Raw genomic sequence first — 9,461 nt, forward strand, 5'->3', positions numbered from 1 at the left:
GCAGGGAGCCTCTCAAAGGGACCTGGCTGAAATCGGGAAGCTGAAGTCAGACTCAGTGTGAGACCTTCTAGCCAAGCAGGTGGCACAGGCCTGTAATCCCAACCCTTTGGAGTCTGAGATGGGGGAATTCCAAGTTTGGGGTTAGACTGGGCTACACAGTGAGCTCAAGGCCAGCCTGGGCTGCTAAGTGAGAAGCAGAGTCCCCTCCACAGATTCCTGACAGACGTGCAGACCAGCCAGGACCCTGCTTCCAGCCTCCAAGAATGAGAGCACCTTGTAAGCATGCCTGGTCTCCCCACTTCTAGACCTGTCAGACCCTGATGGGGCAAGGCACGCATCTGCTGTAACTTGTTCCACAGCGACAGAAAACAGACACATACAGTTACTGATTTGGAAAGTGTTTAACAAGCCTTCCAGGTGAGCAGTATTGTGCAAGCTGGAGTACAGCTAGTGTGGATAATGAGACATCTGGTACAGTTCTGGCTGGACCGGACTTCTGTGCTCACATATATACTTAGCATGACCACGGGACATCCTGAAAACACCAGACCAGCCCCTCTGGACATTCCCAAAACAAATGTGAGGAATGACAAGCCTACCTGTGGTTTGCAAGTCTCTGGACCATGACGTAGCCCCAGCTACCTCTCAGCTTGGGCCCTGCCTCATCTGTGACTTGCTCCGGCCACACTGTCCGGGATCATTGATGCTCCCTGGGGATGTCTTCATGTCTGGTGCTCTGAATCAGACGCTCCTCCAGGGGAGCATCTCCCTCACCTTTTCCTGGCTCATTCTTCCTTTAACAGGAAGTGACAAAGCCCCACTCTGGTTGGAAAGTCTCCCCTGGACGCCTTATGTGAGGGATCCCTCTGTTGTACCTCATTTTTTTTCTGGCCCAAATGATAATGACAATGGGTCCACATTTGTCCCTTAACAACCCAGGTTGCCCACAGGACTCCCTAAGAGCTGGAAACAAACACCCATATGTTCACACCTACGCCATTTCTGGGTACCCAGGAGGTGGCTGGTTCGCTGACTGCTGACAAAATGCTGGGATGAGCTAACAGTGCAGCTACCTGTGGACTCTAAAATACTGAGCTACAGAGAAGAAAGGTGGCTTAGCAGACAGTAGGTGCCAAAGTACCCAACATGCTGGAGAACGGCACCCAGCACGCTGGAGAACAGCCGAGATAGAAGACAACGCTGATTATGGACCTTTCAGACACAAGTTTAAAATCCAGGGGGAGAGATCCCCCAGCCGCTTTTTAAATGACCTTAGCGGCTTCTGATCTCTGGATGTAAGTTTTTTAGCATCCCTTCTGTCAGTGTTTCAAAGCCTGTCCTTGTGGGAGGGGCCAGCTGACCCGAGGGGACAGAAGGGAGAGCCAGGCGCCCACTTCAGCTCCAGTCACAGTCTGCATGGGAGCTAAGAACTGACTGGGAAGGAGGGCTGGCAGGAGCTTCCTGTAGGAGGGGAGGCCCCACAGGAACACCAAGATCTGAAGAGGAAGGTCAGTGAGGACTCTTGTGTGACATTTTGGGGTTCTGGAACTTTCCATAGAACTTAATAGTGACACCCTTTGGGGAGGGCTGGACAGGCCTACAGTTCAGCACCACACAGGCTTCCGATGGGATGTGTGCCCTCAGGAAACTAAAGCAAGGTGCAGTGTCAGGGAAAAGTCACACAGCCAGGCCCAGCCTCACTCTTCCCCCTCCCAGTGGTTTGTGAAGGGACTTGGGTGGCCTGAGCATGGCAGGCCTGACAGACTGGCTGTGGTATGCCTTGCCTTTCTCCCCCTTGCCCCTGCCTTGCCAACCTGGCTGGTTACACTCCAGAGCTAGCACCTAAGGTCCATTCCCTTATCTGGCCACTTCCTTCTCCTGAGGCTGATTACCAAGGCCCTGCTATCAAAGTACTGAAGTCCAGCAATCAGGAGCCCTCATTGGCTCCCTAATCAACACGCCAATTAAATCCAACGCCTCATCCTAACCAGGGTTTCCCCTTTTACCTTTGTAAGTGTCATTTGCCATGGCCATGTCTGTCTCCTCTATCCAGAGGCAGTCCTTTGTCCCCACTCTGGGATGAATACCCCTGACCCCTCTCCCTTGTTCCCTTCCCCTTCTCCTCATCCTCTGTCTCCTGATTTTGTCTCTTATTCCCTGCCCGTTGTCCCTCTGGGCAAAGAAATCTTTGGCTGAGAACTCGGTTTTGGGGTCCTGAGCCGATATAGACCCTTTCAGTTGTTTCTTGCCCCAGTGGACAGATTAGAGCGGGGCGGAGCGGGCAGTTGCGCAGGGTCCTGCACGTTGGCTCCCAGTGCTCTCTGAGGGCTCTCTGAATGCTTGGCACCTGCTAATAGAGGACTGTCTGTAGACAGGAGCCTTGGTCCCTGTGGGAAGAGAGCTCCCCCCAAACCAGCAAGGCCATTTCAGAAAGGGAGCAGCATAGGGTGGGCCCCAAGGAGGCAGAAGCAGGCAGGCACTGAGGCAGGCTTGCTACGTGGGTTTGAGGGGAAGGGAGCTCACCAGGTAGAAGACGCAGTGTCCTAGTATTCTGAGAGCCCTGTTTTCCCTCAGCGCTTCAGATAAAATGATCTCTCTCTGTGAGGCCTTGTCACTTGCCTTCTGGACTCCTCTCCCTACACCCCCAGTCTTGCCCTGCTGTCCCCTTCTCTTGATTGTCCCGAACACCAGCCACTGTCCTCTATTTTTTCCACAAGTGTGACGCCTCATGGAGACTGCCAGATCTCCTGGGAGGGCCCCCTTAGAGAATAATAACTCGGGGATCTAAAATTAAGCAGGTTGTCCTAACATGCCAAGAATAGCCCCGGCACACCAAATGCACTCATTTGATTTCTTATTCAGAAGGAAAGAACGGCCTCTTTTAATATAGAACACCTGTGAAATGTGTCATTTCAAACAGGTCCCAAGCAGATCCCTGTACTGTCCACAACTCAAAATGTGGGTTGACACACATGGGCAGAAGGGCTGAAGGGTTTCAGTGGAGCAAAGTGAATCCTCACATACAGCTGGGGCTGCTAACGGGAGGGATTTCCTGAGATAACAGGGTGTGAGGCCCTGTCTCAGCACAAAACAGCAATAGCAGATTTGCACCCCCACCCCCTTTTTCATGTCAAGGGTTTTTGTTTGTTTGTTTGTTTATTGTTTTCCTCCTTCATTAAATAAAAATCCACTTCACAAAAGCTCTCTACCCTGCCCGTTCCCCAGCCAAGAACTTGCTGCACACTGGCTAAGAGGAACTGACTATTAAAACATGGATCTTAAGCACAAGGCCCTGGGTTCGGTCCCCAGCTCCGAAAAAAAAGAACCAAAAAAAAAAAAAAAAAAAACATGGATCTTACGGTGCCACCGCAGTTTCTTCCTTATTTAAAAAAAAATAAAGAAGTTAGGTTAAATAAACAGTATAGAAACTGTGTTTCAAACTAAGCAGGCTGTAACTGACCAACATTTGCTGGTATAATTAAATTACTTGAAAAAAGAACACTAGAGTATCAACAGCCCCCTGTTTATTCTAGAAGCCTATGAGAAAAAAAAAATCTCAAAAGAAAACCTGCAGCTCAAAAGTTGCAGCCTGAAAACAAAGGCTGACCTCTCTAGCACCGTTCCGTCATGAATTTTGCTGCAACTCGGAAAGTGGAAGTTGGAAGCCACAGGCCAACAGCCCGCAGAGCAGGAACTCAAGAATAGGAGGAAGCAGGTTTAGAATAGCAATGTGTTCCTCCTGTAGATGTATATTTTACAAGAAATGGTTGATTCTATTTCAGATATGGAAAGAGAGCATGTTTTTCCCACTGAGAGGGGAAATAGAAAAGGTCAGAGGCCGCTGACCCATTACGATGTCTGGAAACTGAGAACAGTGGAGCCAGTGACTTCAGGTCATGAAGCGACTTGGGAGAGGTGGCTGAAGGACGGGCTGGTCCCTGATGAGGACACAGCTCCAGTGCTATTCGGGGGTCTCTATGTAGGAAAGCGTCCTACAGTAAATCAGACAGTGATTTCTGCAGGCCCTAGGAGCCAGGGCAGTGACTACTGGGTAAAGTGTTTATCATACATGCAGGATCCCTGGAACCCACATAAAGCTACACATGGCCATGCCTGTCTGTAATCACCGCTCTCCTAGGGAGAGATGGGAGGGAGGCAGAGATGCGAGGATCCTTGGAAGCTGACGAGCAGCTAACGTGGAGGGACATGGGTGAACAAGAGACTGTCTCAAGCAGAGTAGAAGGCAAGTCCTGACGCCCAAGGTTGCCCTGTGACATGCTCTATGGTATGTGCACACATTTTTACATGCATATACACATACATAGTGCACCCAAAGATGAAATTATAACAGTCTCACAAAAGGACACAAGGTGCCACGAGGCAGCAGCTGCCCCCAGCGGCAGAACCAGGCTCCTGAGGACCTGGCCAGGGACCCCCACCACACAGCTCTGATGGTGTCTGCCATCCCAGAGCCAGGGCCTCTCGGAGTGCAGCTTCATTTCCACCTGCCACCCTCTAGAACAGAGAGCCGTCCTCTCCCCTTTCATTTGCTCCCTAGGAATACATCCTAGGAGATACACGGAGAGTCAACCTATGACATAGAAGGGAAACGGGAGATTAATTTCCCCACTGCTATGGACCAAATTCTGCTGTCCATAGTCGTGGAAGCTGGGGTAGGGCTTGAGGAAAGGATTGGGTTCGATGAAGTTTCATGGATGGGAAACAAGAGTCCTCGGTGTTAAGATGCCCAGTCTGTGGTACTTTGTAAGTAGCCTAAGATGCCTCACTAGTCCCTGGGAGTCTGTCATAGCCTGAGCTAAGATCTCCCAGACACTCAGCTTTAAAACCAGGGTTAACAGTCTGTGGATTCCAAACTAATTCTCTTGACTTATTAAGAAGCAATGAATTAAGACATTCAGTATCTTTTAACTGCAGCATACGTTTTTGCTTTCAAAGCCACATATGAAGCTGATTTTGCCAAGCTGGGGTAAGTGTGGCCAACTTCCCGAGTCTTGCCTCTCAAGTGACCCAACCCTGTGGCGGAGCAGACACACTGGACTCCAAACCCTACACCATGGCTCTGGCATCTTGAACATCTTGGGGTCCTCAAGGCAACTTCTATGTTGCAGCTTCTTTTTTCAATGTTTGGGATCCACACATGATCTTCTGGGCTCCTCCAAAGGGCTGGCATCACTTCTCCAGCTCTGCCCTCTGCAATGCTCTGAGCTCAGGTTGATCCACTCCACTGCTGCTGCTGTTCTTGGTGGTCATCCCATGGTACTGGCATCTCCAATACACTGGGGACTTCCACTTAACTAGGCTTCACCAATAGCCTCTCACGGACTCTCTTCACGGTGCCAAGCCTCAACTCCAATAGCCTCTCATGAACTCCCTTCATGATGCCAAGCCTCAACTCCTTTGCATGACCCCTTCAATCCTGGTCCTTCAACTGCAACTGAGGCTGCACCTTCACCAAGGGCCTTCTATGGCCTCTCACAGTGCCCAGCTTCAACTGCTCTCCATGACCTCTTCATGCCTTCAAAACCAGTGCCACCTGGGCAACTCTTACACATTACCAAGCCACAGCACAAGGCACAACCTTGGCTTTCTCTGGAACATGAGCCACATGGCCAAAGCTGCTGAGTTCTGCTGCTTGCAGGAGCTGGAACATGGCTCCCTTGTTCTATTACATCAACACTAGCTTCCTCTTTTCCAACTCCTTCACTGACTAAGCTTAGCTGTCCTGGATCTTGCTCTGTAGATTGACCTTGAACTCAGAGATCTGCGTGCCCGTCTCCTGGAATTAAAGGTATGTGCCACCATGCCTGGATCTAAACTTAGCTGGGTACGATCTTGCCCCAAAGTCCCCACCCCTTAATTTGTTATCTCCTTGAACACAGGATTCAGCTCCCTTTCACTTCCTGTGCCCCTTTAACACCATATATTTTATATTTTTCCATATATTTTTATATATTTTTATATTTTTCCATGCTTGCCACACTTGTTCAAAATGCTCTTCATGAGACTTGACCAGAGAATGAAATTTCCACTGGGATTTTTGAGACGTCCTTTGTCAATGCAATTAATAAAAATCTCTTTACCTTAGACTCAGGTAGACTTTTCAGACAGGGGCAAAAAGCAGCCACCTTCTTCACCAAAATACCACAAAAGCAGTCTCAGGGCCAACATGCTGAAATTCTTTTCTTTTGAAACCTCTTGGGCCAGGTCTACAAAGTTCAGATCACCCTCAGTAACAAAGACTTCCATATTCCTAAGATGGCCCATTAAGCCCCATTTAAGCCATTCTATTGCTTTCCAAATCTCAAGTCCCCAAATCCGCATTCTTCCAAACAAAAGTCTGGTGAGGCCTATCACAGCAGTACCCCAGTCCCTGGCACCAACTTCTGTCTTAGTTATGGTTTTACTTCTGCGCTGTCAGCTGTTGGGTTACGACCACAGCTTCGAGTCTCAGTTCTCTGCCCTCTGCCTTGCTGATTCACGCTCTCACTGTCCCTGTACTATGAAGGTCAGCCATGACTAAGTGCTGTGCTCAAACATGCTCAGCCTGAGTGCTGGCGTGTTGTGCCTTGGGCCCCTGGATGCCCTCAGAGGCAGTGGGTAAAAGACATTAAGGGTTACACAGGTCAGCGTGAGCTCAGACGTGAACTACTTACATGGGCACCATCCAGAACTTAACCTGTGATGTCATCTAAATATTATATTTATTTCTTTTATAATTGTTCACTTCCTAACCTGGTGGTTAGGTGATAGTCTAACATGCTCTAGGGTTTAAAAACACATCTGCCAACTGATTCACTGTGGCTGCTCAAAACTAGTATTAGTGGTGAGAACCCAAGACCCTAAAATGACAAATCATGGAGGGGAACTTAGAAAACTGATGCTTACAGCCAGGCTGGCACTGTTGACCTTCTAGCCCAGGTTCACACAGGGCTGCAGGGTTCCTAGTTTATTTCCAATATGTAACACAAAAGTGGGGCCTTAGCCAGACTGGTAACACACAGTAGAGGCCCTTACAGAGCAGAAGCACCAACTTAGAGCACAGAGTTCCTTGTTCTGCTGAAATACATGGGAGTGGGGATGGTGGAGGAGCTCTCCCAGCTTTTCCAGTTCTCTCAGCAGCTCACCGAGCCATCCATTTGTTCAGTGAACACCAGCCATGGCTGGAGCTCTGACTCCGCCAGTTCTTCCTTAAACACAGGGCACATGTCCCAAAAAGATAGTCGGGCTAGACCTAGTGTGGTCCTTACACTTTACCCAATGTTCCTGCCAGTGCTGATGGCTTTAAAGTAGTACCAGAGGGTTAAGGCAGAGCCTCCCCACCTCCCCCGCCCCTGCCCCCTGCTGCCCCCACCCCAAGTCCCCACCCCAGGCTTTAAGGTCTCTGAAATTGAATGCAGAGCCTCAACGCGGACTGGGCAAGAGCTTTACCACTGGGCTATACCTCTGACCCCCTTTTCCTCTGTATTTTGAGACAAGGTCTCACTAAGTTGCCCACTGGCTAGCCTTGAATTCACTTTACAACCCAGGCAGGATTTAAATTTGTGATCCTCCTGCCTCGGCCTACCGAGTAGCTGAGATTACAGGCTTCTGTCAGTCCTAGCTGTGACCACTCGAATATTTCTCCAGCAGTCTTCCTATGGAGTCACGCCTTCTCCAGCGACCTGGAGTGTGGGATGGAGAATGTCAGCTCCCACTCGAGGGCATAATTCCAGCCTGCTGTTTGTCTAAGACGGAGGCAGACCATTCTCAGGCAAGAGCCGACTCTGAGGAGCAGCTCTGCATTCACCACAGACCTCACAGCTTCTGTTAAGGGCTGAATGGCACCCCCAAGTCCAGCACTTTCCCCACAACTCACCCCAAAGGGAAGGCCTCTAAAAAGATTGTTAAGATAAACAGGCCATTAGAGTGGTCTAATTCTGTCTGCCTGGTCTCATGTCAGACCTAGAGTTGCAGAGGATTTCCACCCAAACAGAGAACCGTATAAGGAGACAGTAAGAAGTTACCATCCACATGCCAGGGATAAGTCGCAGGAGGGATGGCCCCACCCACATGTTGATCTTGAACTTCTAGCCCCTGGAACAGGAGGGATGAGCCCCAGTTGTTAAGCACTTAGTCTAGGATTGTGTGGGGCCTCCTAATGAACTACTCCAATCTCCAACGCAACCATTCCACATATGCCCATGTTGAACCGACATCTTCGTCCTACACAAGGGCTCCTATCTACAGCTTCTGTGTGCCCAAGGAGAAATCCCGACCAAAATGAGTGGGCATCAATGGCTCCGGGCCACCTGCCCCAGAGCACTAGCTGCCTTGGGACCTGCCGGAAGGGGTGCTAACTGCATTATAGAGCTGGGACGTTCACATCCCACAGCACGCTGCAGTTCATTCATACATGAGAACCAACAAATGTCACCACCGAGAAAGGAAGCATTCGAGCGTGAGGTGTAAAAGTCCCTTCCCTGATGAATCCAAGGACAGCGGCAGCCAGGCTTCCAAAGGCACCCATCACTGCAAGAGAAACGGGGGTGGTTCGTGCCAAAAGTCTCCCACGAGCACTGCTCCTTTCCCAGTGAGCTGGGAGCTCTGTTGGCTGGCTCCTAGGTGGAAAAACTCACAGGCAATGCATCCTAGCAGAAAATATCTGTCATTGGTTCTCCCCTGGAAGGGGGATGACAAAGCCTGAATCATGTTGCCTGGACTTGAAAATGATGCTGATTTGTCGTTTTCCACTGGAGCCATCAAGGGCAGCTCTGCCTCTCCAGACTGACCTCCCTCATCTGGCCACAAGTCCACACTCTGACGGTGGGCAAGCATGGCATCAGGGTTAACTAAGATCTGCCTTGATGCTCCCTAGGGCATACTCTCCCCTTCAGTCCCTTCCGTCAGCATTGAAGTACTAAGGCATGAAAGTGCTGGAGCCTTTCCTTCCTGCTTGAGCCGTGCCCGAGCTCCCTGACCCTGTAACTCAGCAGAAAGCCCCCGGAGCCATCTTAGCCTGACACTGCACAGAGCCTTGTAAAACTCCTGAGGAAAGATTTAGTACTTGGCTCACAGCTTGCATGAGAACACCTGGATGGCTGAGGGCTCTTGGGATACTCTTATTAAGACCCCCAGTTGAGGGGCTGGAGAGATGGCTCAGTGGTTAAGAGCACCGACTGCTCTTCCAGAGGTCCTGAGTTCAAATCCCAGCACCACATGGTGGCTCACAACCATCTGTAATGGATCTGATGCCCTCTTCTGGTGTCTGAAGACAGCTACGGTGTACTCATATACAAAATAAATAAATAAATCTTAAAAAAAAAAAAGACCCCAGTTGAGAGAGAGAGAGAGGAAGGAATGCCCAGGCCCTCACTGGGCTTGGGCAGGGTCTGAGGCAGCTGAATGTTGATAAGAACGTAGGCTTGGATATGGTGGTGGAAAGCTCTGCTGGGCTTCCTGGA

At 50.0% G+C, this 9,461-nt stretch overlaps 1 protein-coding gene across 1 annotated transcript in view; it reads right to left on the bottom strand.

Annotated features, from left to right (window-relative positions):
• Window positions 1-9,461, bottom strand: part of Rcan1 (regulator of calcineurin 1) — a 79,943-nt gene that overhangs the window by 21,993 nt on the left and 48,489 nt on the right. The gene's annotated exons all lie outside the window — the stretch shown is intronic.

This window comes from Rattus norvegicus, chromosome 11 (genome assembly GCF_036323735.1).
Source record: "Rattus norvegicus strain BN/NHsdMcwi chromosome 11, GRCr8, whole genome shotgun sequence".
Taxonomy (NCBI): Eukaryota; Metazoa; Chordata; class Mammalia; order Rodentia; family Muridae; genus Rattus; species Rattus norvegicus.